The 26,408-nt window shown below is 40.8% G+C and overlaps 1 protein-coding gene and 1 long non-coding RNA gene across 6 annotated transcripts in view; one reads left to right on the top strand and one right to left on the bottom strand.

Moving 5' to 3' along the window:
- The window catches only part of RBPMS (RNA binding protein, mRNA processing factor), a 202,743-nt gene that overhangs the window by 51,882 nt on the left and 124,453 nt on the right, over nt 1-26,408 (bottom strand). The window lies entirely within an intron of this gene.
- On the top strand, nt 20,651-24,555 carry LOC139180102 (uncharacterized). Its single transcript, XR_011564420.1, has 3 exons — nt 20,651-20,868; nt 21,185-21,269; nt 21,513-24,555. It is a non-coding gene; the product is annotated as an uncharacterized lncRNA (long non-coding RNA).

The raw sequence follows: 26,408 nt of genomic DNA, 5'->3' as shown, positions 1-26,408 counted from the left end.
ATTGGGAGTGTGGAGTCTTAGCCACTGGACCACCAGTTATTAAAATAAAACTGAGCTTGAAAATTTGATCTCAGTGGAATGTCTCTACTTTTAGTAACTTCTTACGCCTATCATCCAACTTAAATATAGTCAGTATTCACACCTTTAACTGTCTTCCTTCCTTCATCAGAAGGAAAACTGTAAGATTTTTGCTTATCCTTCTTTAGAAGGAAAGCTATACAGTGACTGCTCGTGTTCAAGTAGATTAAGTGTGTTCTGCCCAAGTGTAAGAAACCACCCTTTTGGAATATCTCATTTTTTCCCTGGAGAACCATCTGCCAGAAATCTACATTCTGAAGAGCTAGCATGTAAAGGTGGAATTAGATTTGTACCACAAGGCCCAAGGATTAAAAACAGGTTGCTGGGTGGAAGTTCTGGTGAGTTACAAGCAGAACTGAAGAATTAATCTAGCAAGTATTTATTAACTACTACTGTGTCTAACACTACATCCAGTCTTATTACTCAGGAAGCTTGGAGATTACAGAGGGGAGGTAGAGAGTCATTAGCGATTTCAATACCTGATACAGTATGATGTATACATACTATTATGGAGACATTATGAATACAGCATGAAAAGTTTTCTCTACAGGAATGAACACAATTCCACAGGAGCAACTCATCTAGTAAGGCAGTTGATCCAATAGGGCAATGAATTTCTCTCCTCTGGAGAGTCAGACAGGTCTTCCAGAACAGCAGACTGATAAGATGACTTCTACAGGACAAGCAGCTAATTTGCAAAAGGACTGAATTTACTGCCAGAGAATGGGCACTGAGCAAAAAGCCCGGAGGTAAAGACGGGACATGAGATGCCAGCACAGACTCCCAGGGGCTGTGTGTTGCTGAGAGGGGCAGGGTACCACGGTAAGGTGGTGAGACTCTCCCCAGAGGACAGTGGAGCCCTTCTTAGGCCACTAAAAACAGCTTTCCATCAGAAAGCTATTTTAAGCTATCATAACTGCTGCTAACCTGGGATGTAAATACAACAGCTATTTTAAAACAATATATGTCACCTGAGTGTTGAGAACTCTTTCACACATTGTACAGTATGCAAGGGAGAATTCAACAGAGAAGTGGTGAGAGGCCGGGAAAGGCTTGAAGTGAGTAGACAGGGCTGGAAACCCAACTGGAGGAGCGGTCATCAGAGGCAGAGGTGGGAGCTGTTTGGTTCGATCCTAAAGTCAGCCACCTACCTGTCTTTCAAAGGGTCTGTGCGACAAACACTAGCCACACCAAACATATGAAGATATACACACCTGTGGTCTCAAGGAACTTCGATTCTCCTGAACTAAAATCTCATGACTCATTCACTTAAGAGAATCACTTAAAGGAGTAACACAATCCCTTCTAGAAACTGAAAAAGAAAAAAACAAGTGCTCCCGTGGTTTCCTTTAATCACGTGAAGGCACTTCATGTTTCTCTAGAGTCTCCCACTTTTATCTGCGGGTTTGTATTATGGCTCCAGAATTTTAGATGACTTCACAGAGGAAGCCAGGGAACTTTGAAAAGACATCATTTACATTTGTTTGCTGTATCAAGTGGCACTTAAAATATATAAATAGGGAGATGTGGGGAAGAAAAACAAGAAGATTTCTAAAGTTTCCACAGGTTTACTGTAGATCCTTTTTATTTGGGGGTGGGGGGGGGGGTCAAGTGGAAAAACGATTATATGATTTCAAACATTTAAAAAAAGAATCACATAGTTTCCCATTTGCACATCTCTTTTGGCATTTGTTAATATCAAGAGTCTAGGTCTTGGGAGAGGCCAGTGTATTTTAGACTTTTAAAAGTTCACTTAGATTTGAACTAAAAGTGGGAGACTGCTAATTGCTAAATTTAGCTTCTATGCAAAAATCACTACATTCAAAATTTAGCTCAACCTTTGAGGAATAAGTATTTGCCAGAAGTCAAATTAAAAGGCTATTTTAGGAAAAGAACTTAAATGGAACAAGTTTGAGAAACATTTACTATATAATAAAATGCTTTTTGAAATACCTTTAAATGACACGGCTTATTCTTGTTTATTACATTTTTCATAAATATATCTAGATTAAATTTCTCCATAAATACATCCACTGATAAATTAAGAGAGAAATGTTATGAAAAGTGGTGTGTTTAGGTGAAACAATGGACTACAGTCGTCATGTTCCCACAGGATTCCAGCTTCACTATTTATTATCGTGTTAAAAACAATCTTTAAAGGGCGTGGGAAAAGGTGCTTCAAAAAAGTAGTTTTTCTGGCAAAATTTGAAATTAAGACTCTAAAGTCACTAAAGTTTGGTTAAATGTGGATCTTGAAAAACACACAGGATCAGGCAATAAATTAGCAGTCCTAGGGAATGATAATCAATGGCTGGATAAGCACCAGCAAATCAAATGACGGGATAAACTGGGGAAGCCTCTGGAAGTCACTGTTCCATCTTGAACTCTCCTGGGCTAAATGTTCAGTTCCTTTCTTTGAATCTGTCACCTTGCCTCCTTTAGCCTATCATTTCTTCTAAAAGAAGAGGAGCAATTAACTGGGCTGTGATTAAAGAAGAGAAGGAAGCAGACATTATGTATGTGATCGAGGCAAGACCCATATATTGAACTCTGTTGTTTGGTCATGAAGTCCTATTGGACTCCATGCGACCCCATGGACTGTAGCCCACCCAGGCTCCTCTGTTCATGGGATTTCCCAAGCAAGAAAACTGGAGTGAGATGCCATTTCCATCTCGAGGGGGAACCTTCTTAACCCAGGATTGAACCCAATTCTGCAGGCAGATTCTTTACTGCTGAGCCACATAGGGAAGCCCATATTGAATTCTAGGTACCGTATTTTGTGACCTTGGGGAAAACAGCAACTTCCCTTAAGAAAATTAAAGTTGATGTACTCTGATACATGGCTGTAAGCTATATAAATTGTTATAATCTTTTATACAGGGTTATATAAAGTGTTTTTTAAAGTTTCATGAAAATACATTAAAATAACCAAGGTAAGTAAATAACTAAATACAAAAGGAATGGACCATTAGATGAAGTTCATTAATGGCTGTTAATTAAAAAAACAGATTAGGATATAACTAATCATTATGCAAGGAGATCCAACCAGTCCATTCTGAAGATCAGCCCTAGGATTTCTTTGGAAGGAATGATGCTAAAGCTGAAACTCCAGTACTTTAGCCACCTCATGCGAAGAGTTGACTCACTGGAAAAGACTCTGATGCTGGGAAGGATTGAGGGCAGGAGGAGAAGGGGACGACAGAGGATGAGATGTCTGGATGGCATCACTGACTCGATGGACAAGTCTGAGTGAACTCCGGGAGTTGGTGATGGACAGGGAGGCCTGGCGTGCTGCGATTCATGGGGTCGCAAAGAGTCAGACACGACTGAGCGACTGAACTGAACTGAATCATTATGTAGACCTACTGCTGGTATAAGGTATTCTTGCCCTCTGACCGCAAATTCAAACCCAAATCTGATCAAGCTTTCCATTACTAAACTACTAATTTATAGAAAAGTCAGAAACAGGATCACACTAAACATCACCACAGAGATACAAGCAGCAACACCTTACAGGGAATTGAGGGACAAGCAATTAGGGTTCTTCAGTAACTACACTGAAAGGAAAAAAAAGAGAATGAGAAGCAACACAGGGATGACTCGATGAGAAGAAATTTAAGAGACCAATTAAATGTAAAGACTGTATATAGATTTGTATCTTGATTTAAACAAATTGTTAAAAACATCAAAACATTATGCAAATAGGCTTTACTTTTGCATATGAAGTATTCTAGAATAAAAAGTTAAAAAAACTAGGAGATCGCCATTAAGAAAAAAATGTCAACACTGAAAGCAAGATAATTTGTAAATGTAAACTCTTTGTCTGTCCTCTGGATTATCTGACTATTTCCCCCAACTCGGAGTGTAAATACCAAGAGGCCATTACAATATCTCTATTTGTGTCTGTAGGGAGTATAATGCAACTTAGGGATTTTGTCAGAGCCCAGGAAATTTAGAAAAAGGTATTTCTCGGGGAACTAACCATGTTCTAAATGACACTGTGTTTAAGCTGAGTTTCAGGTTCTCCTGGTAAAGCAGTATTATTTGCAATATGCTATTCTGTAGTGCTTCAGTTCAGTTCAGTTGCTCAGTCGTGCCCAACTCTTTGCGACCCCATGAATCGCAGCACGCCAGGCCTCCCTGTCCATCACCAACTCCCGGAGTTCACTCAGACTCACGTCCATCGAGTCAGTGATGCCATCCAGCCATCTCATCCTCTCTCGTCCCCTTCTCCTCCTGCCCCCAATCCCTCCCAGCATCAGAGTCTTTTCCAATGAGTCAACTCTTCTCATGAGGTGGCCAAAGTACTGGAGTTTCAGCTTTAGCATCATTCCTTCCAAAGAAATCCCAGGGCTGATCTCCTTCAGAATGGACTGGTTGGATCTCCTTGCAGGCCAAGGGACTCTCAAGAGTCTTCTCCAACACCACAGTTCAAAAGCATCAATTCTTCGGTGCTCAGCCTTCTTCACAGTCCAACTCTCACATCCATACATGACCACAGGAAAAACCATAGTCATATGTCAAAGCACATTTTCTCATTTTACTCCTGATACAGCTCTGTGACGTCACAAAGAACAGGGAGTTCATGATTATTTTAAAGGGAAACCACCAGCTCTGATGGGTGCTCACGTTATCAGTTTTTATGGGAGAGAAAAAAGAAAACACAAAACTACCAGATTCTTCTTCAACCAAATGATAAAGAAATTATCCAATGAAAATAAACAACAGTAGTGAAGAAAGCATTGCTTTTTTAACAGAGACATATTAGTAAGGGAAACAAGAAACAGGTAAACAGAAAAATACCACTCTTAATGGCCAATGCATATGTGACAAGAAACTAAGTTTATTAATAAACAAGCAAAACGCCATGTCATTTAGGCCTATCAGACAGAAGGAATCAGTTTATATATGTGATAATAGCCCCAGAGGAGGGGGAGAGTCAGGGAAACAGGCATCTTTAAGCCTGCTGAGTTTCCATCTTTGTGCCAGTCACCAATCTTGGTGATATAATCAATCTACCCTTCAAAAACACAAGACGAAAAAGTCGAGTAAGATCAACCTCAGACTCAAGTGTCCAGTCTTTTTGGAGGAAAAGTCAGTGAACCCAAACAGATCATCATGGAATGACAGATCCATGCCATCTTGATTCTAGAAAGTCACCAAAATTTCCGAGGTATTAAAGGGAGTGCAGAGAAACAACGAAAGTACTTATACAAACAAAGAGAAAATGTCAAACAAACCCACCCACATCACAGAGTGTCTTCCCCACTATACATTCCATTTCAGGGACCAAGGTCAGGTGCTAAAACAAGCGGAGGAGACATGTTCCAGGAGTACTCCATCAATGGTACACTGCTACAAAGCGAACATTTCACACTAATCTAAATATTTAACTTTCTGCCCCTGAGCCTATTTTAAAAGTATCTAGTCAATATCATAGCTCAGTCTGTTTTACTTTTTTTTTAATGTGCATAATCCAAAGATACTCTTTTTTGAGATAAATTTCATTTCTTTTTGATGACCATTCTGGCTAAGAAATGTCCCATGTTTCCATTTTTAATTTCATTGCAGAAAACTGCAGGACATGTAAAACTACTTTTCATTATTCTTCTGCTCACATAAGAAGAAAATAATCCATCCCATAAAATGACTAGTAATTCCAGGGCTCTACTACAGTTCCTAATTAAGGCATATGAAGAATTTAAAAAACAAAAAATAACAATCTTTTTTCTAAAAATCTTATCCTCAGTGAGGTCATAAATGGAGCTTTCTTGAGAGGATTAAAAAAAAAAAAAGTTGATTTGACCAAACTAAAAAGACTGGAGTGGAAGGAGTCATACTCCGTGACTTCAGACTGAAGTAAATACTAAAATAGACAAAGCTACAGTCGCCAAACAAGAGGGACTAGCACAAAAACTGACATACACATCGATGGAACAGGAAAGAAAGCCCAGAAATAAACCCATGCGCTTATGGACAATACTTTAGAAAAAAATGACAGATCCATAATTTGACTCTGTCAAAAGCTCCAATACTTTGACCACCTGATGCAAAGAGCCAACTCATTGGAAAAGACCCTGATGATGGGAAAGCTTGAAGGGAAAAGAAGGAGGTAGCAGAGGATGAGATGGTTGGATGGCATCACTGACTCAATGGACATGAGTTTGAGCAAACTCCAGGAGATAGTGAAGGACAGCCTGGCATGCTGCAGTCCATGGGGTCGCAAAGGGTAGGACATGACTTAGCAACCAAACAACAACAACAATTTTCAACAAAGGAGTAAGAATATACAATGGAGAAAAGACAGTCACTTTAATAAGTGATGCTGAGAAAACTGGCAGATATATGTATAAGAATGAAATTATTAATAGAATATTCTCTAACACCATATACAAAAATAAACTCAAAATGGATTAAAGACCTAAATGTAGGACCAGATACTATAAAATTTCTAGAGAAAAACAAAGAACATTCTTTGACATAAATCACAGCAGTATTTTTTTTTTTGGATCCATCTCCTAGAGTAATGGAAACAAAAGCAAGAATAAACCTTTTGGACCTAATTAAAAGCTTTTGCACAGGAAAGGAAGCCACAAACAAAAAGACAACCTACAGACTGGAAGAAAATATTTCTAAATGACGCTACCAACAAGGGATAAGTCTCCAAAATATACAAAAAGATCACGCAGCTTAGTATCAAAAAAACAAACCACCCAGTGAAAAAGTGGGCAGAAGACCTATACAGATATTTCTCTGAAGAATACAGATGGCCAAGAATCACAAGAAAAGATGCTCAATACCAGTAATCATTAGAGAAAAGGAAATGAATACTACACTGAGGTATCGCTTCATACGCAGAAGACCATCATCAAAAAGTCTACAAATAAGAAGTAATGGAGAGAGTGTGGAGAAAAAGCAACACTCCTACACCGTCGGTGGGAGTGTAAATTGGTATAGTGATTATGGAGAACAGGATGGAGGTTCCTTAAAAAACTAAAAACAGTTGCTTTATGACCCTACAATCCCATTCCTGGGCATGTAGCTGGAGAAAACTCTAACTTAAAAAGATACACACACCCCAGTGATCACAACAGCATTATTTACAATAGTCAAAACATGAAGGCGACCTAAGTGTTCCTTGACAGATGACTATATAAAGAAGATGTGGCACACATATGCTGCTGCTGCTAAGTCGCTTCGGTCGTGTCTGACTCTGTGTGACCCTACAGACGGCAGCCCATCAGGCTCCGCCGTCCCTGGGATTCTCCAGGCAAGAATACGAGAGTGGGTTGTCATTTCCTTCTCCAATGCATGAAAGTGAAAAGTGGAAGTGAAGTCACTCAGTCGTGTCCGACTCTTAGCGACCCATGGACTACAGCCTACCAGGCTCCTCCATCCATGGGATTTTCCAGGCAAGAGTACTGGAGTGGGGTGCCATTGCCTTCTCCACGTGGCACATATATAGAATATAGTAAATAGAGTAACACTCAGCCATAAAAAAGAATGAAATACCATTGACAGCAACATGGATGATCTAGAGAATATTGCATGATACCACTTATATGTGGAATTAAAAAATTAAATATATAAATGAATTTACTTACAAAACAAAAAAAGACTTCAACAAAGACCTACTATATAGCACAGGGAACTGTGTTTAATATCTTTAAATAATCTATACTGGAAAAGAATCTAAAAAATAATATATATGAATTTATAACTCAAACACTTTATTATAACCCGTAAATTAACTATACACTTCAGCTAAAAAAATTTTTTTTTTTTTTTTTTTTTTTAAAGATGCTGCCAGGTATAAGAATAATGATTGAAATAAACTGAAATACCTTGAAAATATAAACACACAAGTTCATTATGATATTGAATAATACAGCAAGTGAAAGAAAAAAAAGTGAAAATCCCCCCACAAAACAGTGATCACCAATGTAGACAACAGGCACCAATCTCTTAGGCTCAAAATTATCGTTGAAAGGGAAATAATCAGTATCCATTCCGCCTTTTTGTTTTTGGAAGAAGTGTATTTCAGAGTAAACAGAACTGGTAAACTCACCATTTTTCAAACCCTAACTAAATAGTGAGGGAAAGATCAACAGAGGAAACCAAGGAATTGAAACCTTTACAATGGAATCTGAATCCACAGGTCCATCTTAGCATCACCAAACTCAGAATAACCCTAACATTAGTTACTTCATAATGCAATGCCATAGGAAGTATTCGGTACCCCACCTTGACAGAAAAGTGAAATCTAAATTCAGCTATAAAATTCAAATCTAATCCAGCTTTCAGTTTGCAATAAATTAGAAGAGACACAAGAACAAATAAAAGGACATCTCAAGAAATAAACAGAAAAGCCCATGAGTTTTTCCTCAAGAAAGCTGAAACTTTTTTTCAACAAGTCAATGGAGTAAAAAAGAGAGTGGAACAATCTCGTCTAGATTAAAAGACACTTAAGAGACTTAACTAAATGCAATATACTGACCTGGTGTGAACAATCCAACTGTAAAAAGCCTTGAGTTACATATTTTAACATTTATGATGAAAAGCCATACAAATATACACATACTGATATGAATGTGCTTAGTCGCTCAGTTGCGTCTAACTCTTTGCAACCCCATGGACTGTAGCCCGTCGGGTTCCTCAGTCCATGGCATTCTCCAGGCAAGAATACTGGAGTAGGTTGCCATGCCCTCCTCCAGGGGATCTGCCAACCCAGGGATCGAACCCAGGCCTCCCACATGGCGGGAGAATTCTTCACCATCTGAGCCACCAGGGAATCCCTTGATATGAATGGGATTATATAGTACGTGATGCTGATACTTGCTTTCATTCTCTGCTTTAGGCCTCCTTTTTCCACATCAATAAATATATAGCCGATCTGTAACAATGGATTACCACGAAATCAAGGCTCTTTTCCTTGGCAAAAAGACTAGCAGAAGTGGTGGTTGCTTGGGGAATTAATGAAATGAAAAATGTCAGACTCAAAGTATAACAGAGTCCATGCTTTGTCATCCTCCTCTAGTTGGATATTAGTTGTCCAGAGAAATGATGGAGCTGGGGCCAGAAGAAGCTTGTCTACTTGAACAAAACAATCTAATCAGGGGCTGAGGGTGGAGGAGTGCCTTTCTGCCTTTTAATTAAATCTCTCTCAGGAGGTCAAGGAGATCGCCCTGGCCAAACACGAACAGCTCTATACAGGAAATTATGGTGCATTCCTGTTCTAATTTTCTCACTTGAGTTTAGCAAACATTTGAGGGGAGGGGAGGTAAAACGTGGAATGAAGTCCTGTTCTGGTCTCAAGATGTTTACAATTTAATAGGAGAAACAGGTCTGTAAGTGATAGGGACTTTCCAGGCGGTCCAGTGATTAGGACTCCACACTTCCACTGCAGAGGGGCATGGGTTCAATCCCTGGTCTGGGAACGAAGATCTCACATGCCGAATGGTGTGTTCAAAAACTAATAAAAATTTTTTAAAAAACAGAAGAAGGCAGCAGAGCAGAATTCAATGTATGGATAAAGCTGTGTGCAAATGAAGAAGTCAATCATCACGCAGAGAATGGGGAAAGGACGTCCTGGGAGCAGGCTGACCTAGCACAGGAGCCCGAGAAAGATGTTAGAAAGGAGAACACATGCAAAATGGCCTCAAGACTGGAGCGGTGATGACGTGATGATAAACTGTGAAGGAACAGGAAGGAAGGGACCCAAGGAGGGCTCGAGGATCTGGGGAGGCAGGAGGGGTGCACAGAACAGGCGAAAACATTGGGCAAGGGTGTGTGCGACTGCAGGGAACCCTGGTGACAGGTCTTGTTCTGAGAGCGGGAGGAAACCGTTTTAGGTTCTCTGACCCCATCACAGTACACATCTGATCAGCAAGCTGCTGCTAAGCAAACTGATGAAGAAGGATGGATTCGGAGGCTGGGGCATAAAACCCCATTTCAGATTCTATTGGTCAAAATTGCTTTTTTTTATCTTATTTAAAAAAAATTTGGGGGGGGGATGTGGACCATTTTTAAAGTCTTTACTGAATTTGTTACAATATTGCCTCTTTCTTTTTATGTCTTGGTTTTTAGGAGGCATGTGGGATCTTAGTGGCCCAACCAGGGATCAAATTCTGACCCCCTGCCCTGGAAGGCGCAGTCTTAACCACTGGACTGGTGGGAGTCCCTACTGGTCACAATTTCAAGGTCCTTTGCTCCTGGTCTTACAGACCTGAGATCAATGTGCTGAGTGAGCTGCCATCTCATCTAATCTTCCATGCCCACACATTTGTGGTAGATTCGAAGATCCTGAGATTGCAGGCCACCGGCTATGAGTATGAGCTTTGTTTTAAAGCTGTCATTTAATTGAGCCGCTATGAAGCCCACAACGCGGTAAGTACATAAGCGCTACCCTCGTAACAGCTATGCGTAACAGTACTGCCCCCGTTGGGAGATGGAGAAAGGGGTGCAGAGCTAAGTGGAATGCTTTTTTGTTTTTCCTTCCTGATAAACGGAGAAAGACTCTCTGTCAGTTGCACCTACCTTCTGTCCATTATCCAGAAGCCTGAATTTAACTGGAAAGGAAACCTTCATTAAAAAGTCTCATTACCCACGGACAAAGAAAACAAAAATGGTTACCAGAGGGGAAAGGGAGCGAGGGAGGGATAAATTAAGAGGTCGGGATTAGTAGAAACAGCAACTAGATATAAAGTAGATCAACAACAGGAACCTATGTTGTAATAACCTACAATACAAAAGAACATGAAAAATATATAAACATATGTATGTGTGAACCAAATCACTTTGCTAAACACCAGAAACTACACAACACTGCAAATTACAACTTAAAAAAAAGTCTCTTTATCTTGTGAGGATTGAGAGTGGGACATGTTTGTAATTCAAACAAAAAAACCCTGTGATGAAAACATTCGCTGGATAACTTAAATCAATAATTAGAAGTCCATCTCACAAAGTCAGTGTCTCTTTGGTCAATTTTACAAAAAAGATCATTTATTGCATTTAATTTGTAAAATAAACAGTAGGTTTAGTATTATTATTAAAAACCAATGAACATGAGGAAAACGTGTATTTTTAAAACTGTTAAAATGTCTCAAGCCTTTACACTTAAAAGAGTCTGCAAAAGTTGTACATTAAAAAATACAAAGGAAATATGAAAGGCTTTAATAGCATGTGTCTTTAGGACCTTAAAACATTAGCTTTTAAAAACTCACTTTCTGCCTTTTCCAAATTTCTTAAAATGAGCTCCTATTACTTTGGGGAAAGGGACGGGATTCGGTGGGGGAGGAGTCAGCGTCTCTGAAAGGTACTCAGCCCGGGCCCAGGCCTGTGTGAGGGTCTCTGAGGATGAATCGGTGGCGTATGATCCAGCTGTTCAAACCACCACTGAGCAGTTATTCCTGGGCTGGTCTCCACACAGTAAGTGGCAGAAGTGGAGGCCCTCAAAACTGAGGCTGTCACAGAGCCTGCAGGTCCCAGGCACCGCAGGAGCAATGTTTCCCTCCAGTCTAGCCCAGAGTGGCTGTAGCTGCTGAAGCCAGTCACTAGCCCCAAATCTCTAGTCATCTTCTGTTAACTGCATCATCTCTATACCCACTCTACCCAACAGGAATAAAATGTTAACTTTAAACGGTTAAGACTGGTGGACTTCCGTGGCGGTGCAGTGGGTAAGAATCCACCTGCCAACACAGGGCACATGAGTTCGATCCCTGATCTGGGAAGATTCCACACACACTGGAGCAACTAGCCCCATGCACCACAACTACTGAGCCCAGGCTCTAGAGCCTGCAAGCTGCACCAATTAAAGCCTGCGTGCCTAGTGCCTGTGCTGCCCAACAAGAGAAGCCGCTGCAATGAGAAGCCCAAGCCCTGCAACTAAAGTCCAAGCAAAGCAGTGAAGACCCAATGTGACCAAAAAAAAATTTTTTAAGGTCAAAATTAGACTTTTCTAAATTTTTATTTCAATACGTCTTTACCCTAGTAAAAATTACTGACAATGTCAAAGAATTTTTATATGGGGTATATCAAATTGATATCCACCATATTAAAAATTAAAACTTAAAATCAAACCATTACATACTAAAGTAAGATATATTTTGTGAAAGACATATTTCAAAACAAAGAAAAACTTAAACTCTACATTTTTGTAAAGCTCTTTAATATCTGGCTTAATAGAAGACAATTTGCAGGAGATATGATACTATTACATAGAAAATCCTAAAGATGCTACAGGAAATCTACTAGACCTTCTGAATGAATTTGTTAAAGTTGCAAGATACAAAATAAATATACAAATCTGTTGCATTTCTATACACTAACAACGAACAAACACTGACATAAATTGCAGTAAAATCTTTTTCGATCGGTTTTCTTGAGTAATGGAAATAACGCAAAAATAAACAAATGGGACCTAATTAAGCTCAAAAGCTTTTGCATAGCAAAGGAAATCATAAACAAAATGAAAAGGCAACCCACAGAATGGGAGAAAATATTTGCAAATGATGTGACTGACTAGCGATTAATCTCCAAAATTTACAAACAGCACATGCTGCTCAATATCAAAAAACCAAACAATCCAATCAAAAAATGGGCCAAGACATTTGTCCAAAGAAGACATACAGATGGCCAAGAGGCACATGAAAAAACGCTTGACATCACTAATTATTAGAGAAACGCAAATCAAAATGAAAATGAGATTATCAACCCACACCGGTCAGAATAGCCATCATCAAAAATTCTAGAAGCAGCAGTGCTGGCGAGGATGTAGAGAAAAGGGAGCTCTCCTAGCACCGCTGATGGGATGTCAACTGGTTATGGCCAAATATGGAGAAGAGTATGGAGGTAACTAAAACTAGCTACCATGTAAACCCAGCAATCCCCCTCCTGGGCATACTCAAAAGACATGGTTTGAAAGGATACATGCACACCAGTGTTCATTGCAGTGCTGTTTGCAAGAGCCAAGACACAGAAGCAACCTGTCCATTGACAGAAGAATGAACAAAGATGTGGTACATATATACAATCGAGTATCATTCAACCAATAAAAGGAATGAGATAATGCCATTTACAGCAAGATGGCCAGACCTGGAGATTATCACACTAAGAGAAGTCAGAGAAAGACAAATATCATATGCGAAATCTTCACTCCAATATAAACATTAAAAAAAAGACAATTCTCATATCTACTTCTAATTCAGTGTACAGAGCAAAGTAAGTCAGAAAGAAAAACACCTATACAGTGTATTAACGCATATATGTGGAATTTAGAAGGATGGTAATGACGACCCTGTATGTGAGACAGCAAGAGAGACACAGATGTAAAGAACAGACGTTTTGACTCTGTGGGAGAAGGCGAAGGTGGGATGATTTGAGAGAATGGCATTGAAACATCTATATTATCATATGTGAAACAGATCGCCAGTCCAGGTTTGATGTATGAGACAGGGTGCTCAGGGCTGGTGCACTGGGATGACCCAGAGGGATGGGATGAGGAGGGAGGTTCAGGATGGGGAACACATGTACACCCAGGGCTGATTTATGTGAATGTATGGCAAAAACCACCACAATATTGTAAAGTAATTAGCCTCCTTTTTAAAAATAAATTTTAAAAAATTCAATGTATTACAAGGAATTGTACCAGCTATAACATATGGGGAAAAAAGGCCTCATAGAGATAGGTAGCTAATGAAGGAATGGGTATTTTTATGTCTTTTTACATATAACTATGGACATTTCTTTTTCATATCACAACAAAAATTTTGTTGTACTGTGGTATCTGAAAACTTCTCAATAAAACTTTTTGTATTTTTCCATTAAATTCCACTTTATATTTCACGTGTGGTTTTTTTTTTGTCCTTTTTTTTTTTTAACCAAAAACCATGTCATTTTATAAAATGATGCATTGGCCATTTGGAAAATACTAGTTCTCTGCATTATGGTGATCTTCCAAATGTTGATTAATTTCATTTTTCAAAAAGAAATTCATTAGTATCACCATTAATCTCAACAAAAAAAAAGTCTTTAAGACTTGGCAAGTTGTCAAACTCATGGTAGTAAACGTTACATTTTCAAGAATTCTAATGTTTTTAGAGTGGACTTCCTTATAATTCAGATGGTAAAGAATCAGCCTGCAATGCAGGAGGATCTGGGTTTGGTCCCTGGGTCAGGAAGATTCCCTAGAAGAGGAAATGGCAATCCAGTCCAGTATTCTTGCCTGGACAATTCCCATGGACAGAGGAGCCTAGTGGGCTACAGTCCATGGGGTCACAAGGAGTTGGACATGACTGACTAATACACACAATTTTTTTAGAGCTCTAATTTTATTGTTGCAACAAACTTTTTCTTAAAAGGATAGGTTCTTTCATTAATTTTCATTAAAAAAAAAAAAAAAAAAGCCAAGTATCATAGTCTGAATAACCATAATGGTCTATCAAGTTATTCTTTCAAGTAAAAATGGGAGCTGATTCAGCTTACAACTTAACTTTATTGTGTACAGCCCCGTTTTGTCAACAAGGAATCATATAATGACTTGTACACTCAGTAGTGTCCGACTCTTTGTGACCCCATGAAGTCCATGGGCTTCTCCAGGCCAGAATACTGGAGTGGGTAGCCTTTTCTTCTCCAGAGGATCTTCCCAACCCAGGGATCAAAACCAGGTCTCCCGCTTTGCAGGTGATTCTTTACCAGCTGAACCACAAGGGAAGCCCCCAAATGGGAGCCGGTTCCGCTTACAACTTAACATTACTGCCCCATTTTGTCAAAAAGGAATTATATAATGACTGGTATTTAAGAGTGGAGATTGAACAAAAGTAATACTTTTAGTAACTCCTAGGACAGTCTTAAGTGAAACTTTTTCAAAACTCAGAGTGTGAGGCAGTGGAGATCACGGGGGTTATCACTTTGGTAAGTTTGGTGCCACTGTCCTGAAACGCACTCACCAGTTGTGCCTATGACGACACAGTACGAAAAACAAACTCTTCTCATGAAAATAGTTTAGACCCCGTGAACTCCCTGAATGGGTTTTGGAGACCAACCAGGGGCTGGCAGACAAATACTTTTGAGAATTGCTGTACAAGAAAATATGTCTATTTGAGGATTCCAAGTGCATGAAAAAGCAGAAGAAACAGAAGCCTGCATAAGACTTTGACAAAGAAGGAGATGCCTTCCTTTTAATAAGCAGGTGAGGAGAGAACATGGCCTTAAAAGAATGAAGTCAGTACCAGCTGTTTTTTTTGGACTGTCCTAGTAAATGAATTACCTTTATTCTCTCATTTCTCTGCCAAGGAAATGAATACATTGAGTTTACAAAACACTAAAGTTAGGGCCGTTATCTACATTACAAAAGAAATCTCTGACTTCCAAGGAGATTTGACTTCCTGAGTTCTTAAGGCATTTGTTTATATGTTTAGTTGCTTCCAATTCTTTGAGACCCGTGGACTGTAGCCCGCCAGACACCTCTGTCCATGGGGATTCTCAGACAGGAATACTGGAGTGGGTTGCCATGCCCCCTCCTCCAGGGGATCTTCGCATCCAGGGATCAAACAAACCCAGGTCTCCCACACTGCAGGCGGATTCTTTACCATCTGAGCCACCAGGGAAGCCCAAGAATAATGGAGTGGGTAGCCTATCCCTTCTCCAGAGGATCTTCCCAATCCAGGAATCGAACCAGGGTCTCCTGCGTTGCACAGGCGGATTCTGTACCAGCTGAGCTACCAGGGAAGTCTGCTGATCAATGATCAGATAAACAGAAATTTAAAGAGGGGTGGGATAGTGGTAGGTGGGATGGAGTTTCAAGAGGAAGGGGATATATGTGTATATATAATTGATTCACTTTGTTGTACAGCAGAAACTAAGACAACATTGCAAAGCAATTTAAAAAAAGAAATTCAAAGCAAAATGTTAACTAATAGCCACTGCTAATCAAAGATTGCTACTACTGTTTAGTTTCTAAATGTAGCTGACTCTTTGCGACCCTCTGGACTGTAGGTAGCACACCAGGCTCCTCTGTCCATGGGATTCTTCAGGCAAGAATACTGGAGTGGGTTGCCATTTCCTCCTCCAGGGGATCTTTCTGACCCAAGGATCCAACTCACATCTCCTGCACTGATAAGCAGATTCTTTACCATTAAGCCATCAGGGAAACTAATCAAAGGTAGGTTATTCATTAAATCATAATTAAATAAATAGGATCAGATTAGCTGACCTACTGATGCTATAAGAAAGTACTTCCCACATAAAAGATATATCACATGGAAATTGTTCTTACCAAACCCATTGCCTAATATTTTAATATTATTGTTACATTTAATTATTAAAATTATTGCAATTATGTGCATTAAGCAAAAACTAGGAATATATGCAGGTTTGAAGAGAAGAAAGAGATGGAAGCGGGCTCTACCTCTCAATGTGGCTCAGTACATGTTTGATTCTTCTCTTTAAAAGGAAAACATGCTTTTGCTTTTTCACAGTGGGACATATGTGGAAATAAACATTAGTTTAGGTCTCTGGTTTCTAAGAGTATTTGCTGTCCTTATTTACTGTAGATTTGTTCTGTGTTTTTATTTCTCAGAATGTCCAGGGGCCTAGGCATCTGGTGCCCTTATATGTCCTGAGTGCCAAATACATGTCCTAATTTATGACAATCGGACTTACAAATGCCTGCTGGTATGGGGGGGGAGGGTGAGAGTGTTCAGAGATGCTCAGTGGGTTACTCAATTATCATGAAGTCTTAGTACATAGAATAGAAGTCACTGGCATGATTCCGAGAACATCACTTCTGATAGCTTCAAAGTGATCCAGCTCAAGGGCAGAAATCCTCAGTGGGAATCCTTGATGGTTCCCACTGGAGAGCTGCCTCAGGGGCAAAAGGTGCCTAAGTCTAGTAAGCAGAGTTCCTGCAAGTTTAGTGTTCAGGCTCAAATATCCCCATCTCCGTCCTCTGAGGGGCTGGCTGACTCCTGTCTCCTCCCGATGTCCATCTCCTGACCTTTCCTTTACGCAATGTTTCCCCGAGTCTCTAACTGACCAGAGTCATTACTGTCTTTCTCCAGAACTTCCTTTTCACTCTTGGGCCCTTAATCTTGTCTGGGAAGATAAGAGAGGGAGCAGAAAGCCACCTCCTGAAAGGACTGCCAGTGGCATCTGGAGTCATATTTGGCAAAATCTGGGTGAGTGCCTCCTCCTTACTATCCAATTTCCTTGTCTACATTTAAAAAAAAAAAAAACAAACAAGATTTTATGGTGTCCTGTTCCCTCTCTTGTCTTCCCAGACAAAAGGAGTGCTTTAAGAAGCACAGTCTGCCTAAAAGAAGGACTGCTGCTGCTGCTAAGTCGCTTCAGACATATCTGACTCTGTGCGACCCCAGAGACGGCAGCCCACCAGGCTCCCCTGTCCCTGGGATTCTCCAGGCAAGAATACGAGAGCGGGTTGCCATTTCCTTCTCCAATGCATGAAAGTGAAAAGTGGAAGTGAAGTCACCCAGTTGTGTCCAACCCCTAGCGACCCCATGGACTGCAGCCCACCAGGCTCCTCCATGGGATTTGCCAGGCAAGAGTACTGGAGTGGGGTGCCATTGCCTTCTCCGACAGTATGTGAGAAATGATAAAGACAGCATTGTCCTATGTTGTAACCAAACTAAACCAAACAAAATCTACCTGTGACACTTTGTATTATTATACATAGATGTATAAATGTATAGACAGGTACACAGAGAAACAAAATGTTAACAGAGGTTATTTCCAGATGGGAGGAAAATGTATCATTTTAACCCTTAAATTTCATTTATGACCTCCTTACTTTTATAACAATAAAAATGGATCAGGCATAATCATTTTACAAAATAAATTAAAACACAATTTTATAAATTTTAGCGTAAAGAGAAAATTCAAACTAAAATGATATTGCTTGAAAAAGGACCTATTTCTCAAATGTAGATGGGCTCAGATTATAATCCTATGATCAAACCTCTATCTCTAGGATGGTCCCTAAGGTAGACTGAAATCTTTCATCTCCTCAAATAACAGACCCAATATCCAGTGAGATGATTCCTCATAGTTCTGTGTTACTTTTACTTTACAAAAAAATTATAGAACTAGGTCTCAATTATATCTTTAACATAAAGAACAGGCGAGGTGTCTGGCTGATCTGTTGAATCACTTTGAAAATTAAAAGTGAGAAGTTTCCTGCAGATTGCTCATCAGCCTTGTGGGACTTTACAGCAAGGCACCACTTACCCGGCATACCATCTACTTAACCATAAACCAGTATTTATGCTGGTTTCATACTAGCATTGTTTCAAAGAGTGGGCAGGTGAGGTCTTAGAATCCCAAACAATGTAAATAAAACAGGGCTGTTTCACATGACTTTCCACCCAAGCTCACTGCCACTTCCACCCGAATGATATGAAAAGCCTCCTACGTAACCCAAGTCATGTCCTCCAAGCATAAAGCAAAGAAGCCAAATATCCTGCCTGAAGGATGGCTGAACACGCCATTATTTACTGAACTAAAATATGTCAACTCTTGAAAGTGGTCACTCTTATTTTCTGAAATGATGACTCAGAATTAAGTACACCAAAACTAAATAAAAACTGCCAAGTATTTCAATTTGGTCAGCTACTTAAGAATACATTTTAGAGTTAATGTACTCTGGCCATCAAAATCTGATACTTCAAAGAGTTAATGCTGAAGCCTGGGACTTCCTTGGCGGGGTCCAGTGGTTAAGAACTCCCAAAGCAGGGGGCATGGGTTTTATCCCTGGTTGGGGAACTAAGATCCTGCATGCCACAAGGCACGGCACCCACCTCAAAGAGTTATACTAAAGCCTGCTTTTCACTAAGCAGCAACCTGCTCTGAAATCTTGCCCTTACCATTTGATGCAGGCCTCTGGGTTTTTTAATACAACCACCCTAAAAAAGTTTGATTTTAAAGCACCTCCTAAGGTGGATCTTAAAAATAGCTCCGGCCAAAAGCATCAGTGGGCTGTTAAGTTACATAGTATGGTACAGTGAGACCAGCAATGGGCTTTAGAGCCAAACAGATTAAAACTGAGCTGTGTGAATCTGGGGAAGTTACTCAAACTCTCAGTGCTTCAGTTTCCTTAGCTGGAAAATAAGTATTTTTACACACAGTTCTTAAGGGTATATATAGCATAGTTGCTCGATAAACATTTGTTCCCTCTTTTCCCATCATTTTCTTTTTTCAATTTTCTGGCCATGCCGCACTGCATGTGGATCTTAGTTCCCAGACCAGGGACTGAACCCACACCCCCTACATTGGAAGTACAGAGTTTTATCCACCGGACCCCCAGGGAAGTCCCTGTCATCCATCTAATAAAAGTAACAAAGGTCCGTCTAGTCAAGGCTATGGTTTTTCCAGTAGTCATGTATGGATGTGAGAGTTGGACTATAAAGAAAGCTGAGGGCTGAAGAATTGATGCTTTTGAACTGTGGTGTTGGAGAAGACTCTTTAGAGTCCCTTGGGCTGCAAGGAGATCCAACCAGTCCATTCGAAAGGAGATAAGCCCTGAATATTCATTGGAAGGACTGATGCTGAAGCTGAAACTCCAATATTTTGGCCACCTCATGCGAAGAATTGACTCCTTGGAAAAGAACCTGATGCTGGGAAAGATTGAAGGCGGGAAGAGAAGGGGACGACAGAGGATGAGATGGTTGGATGGCATCACCAACTCGATGCACGTGAATTTGAGTGAACTCCGGGAGTTGGTGATGGACAGGGAGGCCTGGCGTGCTGCAGTCCCTGGGGTCGCTAAGAGCTGGACACGGCTGAGTAACTGAACTGAACTGACTGACAGATCATTCAGTCAACTTCCCAAATTCCAGCAGCCCAGATGCTTTTTGGACTCACTTGAGACATCACATAGTTAAGAGCCAAACAGACACATCTCCTCCCACTCCTCTGGTCCTAGCAAGGTATCTGTGCCACCTGAATACACAGTGCCTACAGCAAGCACAATACAGAGAGAAGGGTTGTGAGAACCATTAAATGGCAGGGCCATTTAACCTCACTGGGCATTGGAACTTTGTCCTAAAGGGGTGAATGAAACGATTCTGAAATTCAAAAATCAGAGAGAAATATACTATCATCACACACATGCTAAAGGCATCTTAGGGTGACTGTCTCAGGCTGGTAGAATTGTACTGACTTCTTTCCTCTCTTTTCCTGGACTGCCTAAAAATGTTTTTCCTCTGAGAAGCATGTAGAATTTTTATCATCAGAAAGAAATAAAAGGATCTGCATGATGAAACATAAAACACAAAAATGCAAGGAAGCTGCTTTTCAGAGTTTAAAAAAAAAAAAAAAAAAATCTTGCCTTCCTCCCCAAACGACACCTCTGTCGCCATTCCCTTGCCGCCCTCCGCCCGGTTTGACCAGGTCTTCCTCAGGTCCAGCTGCCGTCTTTCTTGGGGGTCCCCCGCTGAGGACAAGAGGCGGGGGACACACAGCACCTGGGTGCTGGCGGCACTCAGCACATTTTCAGAGCAGGGGCGGGGACTGTAAAGTCTCCCGTGATCCTTCAGGCGGCACACACTGGGCACGCTGCCCTGGAAAATGCGGGCACACAGGCTGTGCTCCCCTGGGCACAGGAGCTTCAGACCAGACCCCAGAAGGCCTCTAGTCCACAGAGATGAGGTGAAGAGATTTCATATTTGCTGACTGTCTTCCCTGGGAGGGCACCTGCCATGTACTTTGAAGTTTTTTCTGAACTTTGACAGGATCTCTTTAGACATCAGACAGAACACTCACTTCCTGATGGCTGGGGTGAGTATAGGATGGATGAGAAATTCCAGTGACGTGCCGGGAAATCTAGGCGGTGGTGCGATTATTCACCGAACGGTTATGTGCCTACAGTGTATTTAAAGAGTATCAAGCTGAGACAGCGCTGGTCTGCTGTGAGAGGAGGCGACACGGCAGGGGCAAGGGTCAGGGGAGAGAGGCTGTGAGTAGTGAAGAGAACTTAATTTTACAATTTCTTGCTCAGCTGGTGATTCTCAACAATGATTACGTATCAGCTCCTATATCTCTATTTGGACACCTGAGCATGCACAGAATTCTAATTTAATTTTCTGGCCAACAGGTCTCCCCAGTAGAAATCACTAAAACTTAGAGAAGAAATACACTATCAGCTTAAAATGACATTTTCTGCCATGATTTCCACACAGGTATTTCAGTTTTCTAAATCTTAAAATGTTAGTGTGGAGTACCAAAAGAAAATTTTTTTTGACTACTTTTTACCTGTATTCTACTAGGGAAATTTGGGGGTTTTGTCCCCAAATATTAGATTAATGGCTGAAGTGGGTTGTTTTTCCATTGTTCACTGTGTGTATTCAATCGATCTAATGAACTACCATATGCATAAATGAGCTGAAGCTGTCTAACTGGAATTGCAATTTATTTGCTTACAGTAAAAAAAGGATTTGTGTACTTAATCTCAAAAAAAGAAAAGAAAATCAGAATCACCCAAGGAGCTTTAAAAATTACAATGAGTACGTCCTGGACCAGACCCATGGATATCTGAATCCTGGACTACAGGAATCTGAAGATCCCCTGGAGAAGGAAATGGCAACCCACTCTGGTACTGTTGCCTGGAAAATTCCACGTGGAGCCTGGTAGGTTACAGTCCATGGGGTCGAGAAGAGTCGGACACAACTGACCGACTTCACTTTCTAGAGCCTTTTGGTATTTACTCCAAAAGATCTGAATTGAAAGAGGACTGTCTAACGTAAGGAAGGGCTTTGTGACGTGTTGGTTGCCTCCATCTTTAACGGCAGTTATAATACAGTATACAACAGTGTAAACAGAGCAAGCAAGCACACTTATCCAATTAAATCCAGTATGTACTGCGACAAAACTTACCCAACCAGACACCTGCATTATGTGCATCATTATCATATCCCAATCATACTCATTAACATGGAGAATTTTTAAAGTTCCATATGAAAGAGCAGAAAATGAAATCTGTACATCTTAAAAAATTCCAAGGACTTCCATGGTGCCCAGTGGTTAAGACTCCATGCTCCCAATGCTGGGGGCCTGGGTTCTATCCGTGGTCAGGGAACTAGATCCCATATGCCATAATTAAGACCCGGCATGGCCAAATAAATAAATAAAAATATGTTTTTAAAAATTCTACAGATTTTTCTAGGTGCTAGGATACTGAATATACAATAACTATAGGTGTCACAGCAAGAGAAAAGGTGCAGAAACATACATTCCTCTCTGCACATATTAATAGTCACTGAACACTATGAGGCCCCATCTTCTGACATTCACATTTGTCAATTAATTTAATCCTCACAACCGTTTATGTGTAAGCACTGTCATTTCACAGGTGAGAAAAGTGAGGTACAGACAAGCTGAGTAATTAGACCAAAGGTATAAAATGAGTGAGTTGACAGAGCCTGGTCTATCGCTTGATGGACTAGATTGCTCAGGTTGCTGTAACAGAATATCACAGACAGGGTGGCTTAAACAACAGAACTAATTTCCTTGTAATTCTGAGGCTAGAAGTCCAGGATCAAGGCATAGGTAGGGTGGGCTTCTCCTGAGGCCTCGGTCCTTAGCTGGCAGCATCAACCTTTACTCTGTCAGCCGTCCCTTTTATCTCTTTTTCTTCTTATAAGGCCACCAGTCATATGATGAGGGTCCACCCTAAGGGCCTACTTTAATCACCTTGAGATTATTTCCAAACATGGTTACATGTGAAAGCAACCCTCAACTGGGGGTTGGGACTTTGACATACGGATTTGGGGGGGAGGGCACACATCAATCCCGACCATCTGATGACTGTGGAACCTCAAGAAAGTTACTGGACCTTCCCAGGAGGCAGTTTCTTCAACTGTCAAACAGTGCTATTGGGAATCAAACGAGGTCATTCATGCAAAATGGCTAGCACAGTGTCTGACACAGAGTATCATCATTTTACAGAGGAAGAGAACACATCTCCAGAGGGTGACCTGCCCTGTGTTCATCTCTGAGGTGGACTTCTTATACTACACAACACTATCTTCCTCCATAACCAAATGCATCATCTAGCAGAATTTTGGAGAAGGCAATGGCACCCCACTCCAGTACTCTTGCCTGGAAATCCCATGGATGGAGGAGCCTGGTGGGCTGCAGTCCACGGGGTCGCTACAAGTTGGACACGACTGAGCGACTTCACTTTCACTTTTACACACTAGAGAAGGAAATGGCAACCCACTCCAGTGTTCTTGCCTGGAGAATTCCAGGGATGGGGGAGCCTGGACTGCGGTCTATGGGGTCGCACAGAGTTGGACATGGTTGAAGTGACTTAGCAGCGCAGCAGCACGATTTTATGTAATTCATACACGTCGTACATCTCTTGCCTTTCTGCTTTGTCACACTGTTTTTCTTTTTTCTTTTCTAAGATTTTGTTTGATGGGGACCATTTTGAAAAATCTTCATTGAATCTGTTCCAACACTGCCTCTGTGGTTTATGTTCCAGAGTTTTTGGCCACGAGGCATGAGGGATCATAGCTCCTAGACCAGAGATCAAACTGGCATCCCCAGCATTCGAAGGTGAAGTCTTAGCCACTGGTCCATGAGGAAGGTCCCTCACAGTATTTTTCTTTATTACATAAATGTGAGTAAAAGAAGGAGAAGCTCAAACAAATAAAAATTTATTAAAGGAAGTAGACTACATTCCTGGGATTGGATGCAAATTTCATTCATCTTTTCTCCTAATTTGGAAAGGCAACTGGCTGTAGCCACATAGAGATGACACCTCAGAAGATAAATACCTATATTTAGCTCTCAGGGGGAAAAAAAAACCCTCAAAAAAAAATTAAGATTATCCTTTACGTTGCCTTCTGCATATAATACACCTATTTAATCCTCAACACCATCTTATAATACCATTTTATTTAGCTCTCACAACAATGTGAAAATGGTATTATTCCCATTTTTCAGCCAAGGCGAGAGAACAGAAGCATAGCAAGGTTAATAGTCTTTAAGTTCCAATACTTGGGTTTCTCATCCTTCATGCTTGGCACAGAGCAGGCACTCAGCAAATAAGGCAGTCTGATTTGGGGACATTTAAACTAAGCTGTAATGAATCTCTTTCATACCCTTGACATATGCCAAGTGTCCTAACAACTTTGATCACCACCAACCCTTTGGATTGACAGCTCTCTTAAGGCAAAAATCACAGTCCCCTTCCTCCTCTGTGCCAAGCATACTTGGTGCTCATTTAGGTTCAATGGATACTTGAGAAATGAAGTTCAAATAAGTATTTGTTAGTATAATCAAATCACATTCTTCCTTGAGTGCTGGCAGTGGGTATTTTTCAGCCACCACTAAGAAGGAAAAACACCAATACAATATAATAACGCATATATATGGAATTTAGAAAGATGGTTAACAATAACCCTGTGTACGAGACAGCAAAAGAGACACTGATGTATAGAACAGTCTTATGGACTCTATGGGAGAGGGAGAGGGTGGGAAGATTTGGAGAATGGCATTGAAACATGTAAAATATCATGTATGAAACGAGATGCCAGTCCAGGTTCGATGCACGATACTGGATGCTTGGGGCTAGTGCACTGGGACAACCCAGAGGGATGGTATGGGGAGGGAGGAGGGAGGAGGGTTCAGGATGGGGAACACATGTATACCTGTGGCGGATTCATTTTGATATTTGGCAAAACTAATACAATTATGTAAAGTTTAAAAATAAAATTAAATTAAAAAAAATTTGAATTGGAAACAAAAAAAACAAAAAAAACATCAACAAAAAAGCATTTAGGGTTTCCCAGTGGCTCAAAGGTGAAGAATACAGCTGCCAATGCCGGGGACATGGGTTCGATCCCTGGGTCAAGAAGATCTCACATGCAGCAGAACAACCTAGCCCATGTACTACAACTACCGAGCCTGTGCTCTAGAACCTGGGAGCTGCAAGTACCGAAGCCCCTGCCCCCGACAGCCCTGCTACACCACATGAGGAGCCATTGCAACAAGAAGCGTGTGCACTGCAACCAAGACCCAGCACAACCAAAACAAATAAAGTCCATGCTTTCAAACTGTGGTGCTGGAGAAGACTTTTGAAAGTCCCATGGACAGCAAGGAGATCCAACCAGTCAATCCTAAAGGAAATCAGTCCTGAATACTCATTGGAACCACTGAGGCTGAAGCTCCAGTACTCTGGCCACCTGATGCAGTCAACTCATTGGAAAAGACCCTGATGCTGGGAAAGATCAAGGGCAGGAGGAGAAGAGGGTGTCAGAGGATGAAATGGTTGGATAATATCACTGATTCAATGGACATGAACTTGGGGAAACTCCAGGAGATGGCGAAGGACAGGGAGGCCTGGCATGGCTCCGCAAAGAGTCAAACACGATGTAGCAACTGAACAAGTGTGTGTGTGTGCGTGTAGCATTTATAAAATCTCTCTCATGGTCTGCAACAGAGAAGCCTACAGGCCTTTCCCAAATCCCAAATCCAATGATTCCATCGGTTTACTCTTGATTGGCAGATAAATTCACCACTTCTAGCACCAATTACGGGCACAACGCAATTGAATTCGCCAGGGCAGAACCACTGTCACATTCTTAGTCTGTAGAGTGCTTCAGGGAAAACCACCATTTTGCACAAGTTACAAAAAAGTTCCCAATTTCCAGAGGGAACTGAAATGGATGATAAGGTCAGTCTGAGTGGCCAGTGTAACTGCTGCCTGTCAAGGTATCTACATCATAAAAAGGAGCTCTATTAAGAGAAATCATGCTAATTTGTTTTCTCAAGAATAGACTATAGTGTTTGGTTTTTTTAAAAGCTTCCAGTTTGTTTTGCCATAAGGTGCCAGGCAAGTTTTGACCCTGCCATGGAAACTATCTGACTGCTTCTGAGCGGTTCTGTACACAGGCAAGGCGAGGAGCCAGGGCCGGCCAGAGCAGTGGTTAAACCTCTGCTCTCAGCTCTCCTGAACTTCAGCGCCTCGTGTGTGGACGTCTAGATTATCCATCTTTTTGTTTTCATGGACCCTACTGTGAACTGGCTATCATCTCTTTGACTAAGTACTTTACATAGATGTTGTAACAAATTTAGAAAAAAACAAAACAAAACAAAACAACCACCCCCCCCGCCAAACTCCCAGAAAGAAAAACATTCAATAAAGAACTAAAAGGATAAAGTATTGTCAGCATTTTTACACTTCCTATCTGAATCAAGCTTTTCAAAGAAGTACTCTGAGATCTGGTGCAAAATCACTAGGAAAGTAAAGAGTTACTCTAGGTTCTCTTTTCTAAGTAAAGGTATCCTACAAATACTCTGTTCTGATGCCTTAA

The sequence above is a fragment of the Bos indicus genome, chromosome 27 (assembly GCF_029378745.1).
Source record: "Bos indicus isolate NIAB-ARS_2022 breed Sahiwal x Tharparkar chromosome 27, NIAB-ARS_B.indTharparkar_mat_pri_1.0, whole genome shotgun sequence".
Classification (NCBI taxonomy): Eukaryota; Metazoa; Chordata; class Mammalia; order Artiodactyla; family Bovidae; genus Bos; species Bos indicus.
Note: the sequence above shows the minus strand (reverse complement) of the source record. Positions and strands in the feature narration are given on the sequence as shown.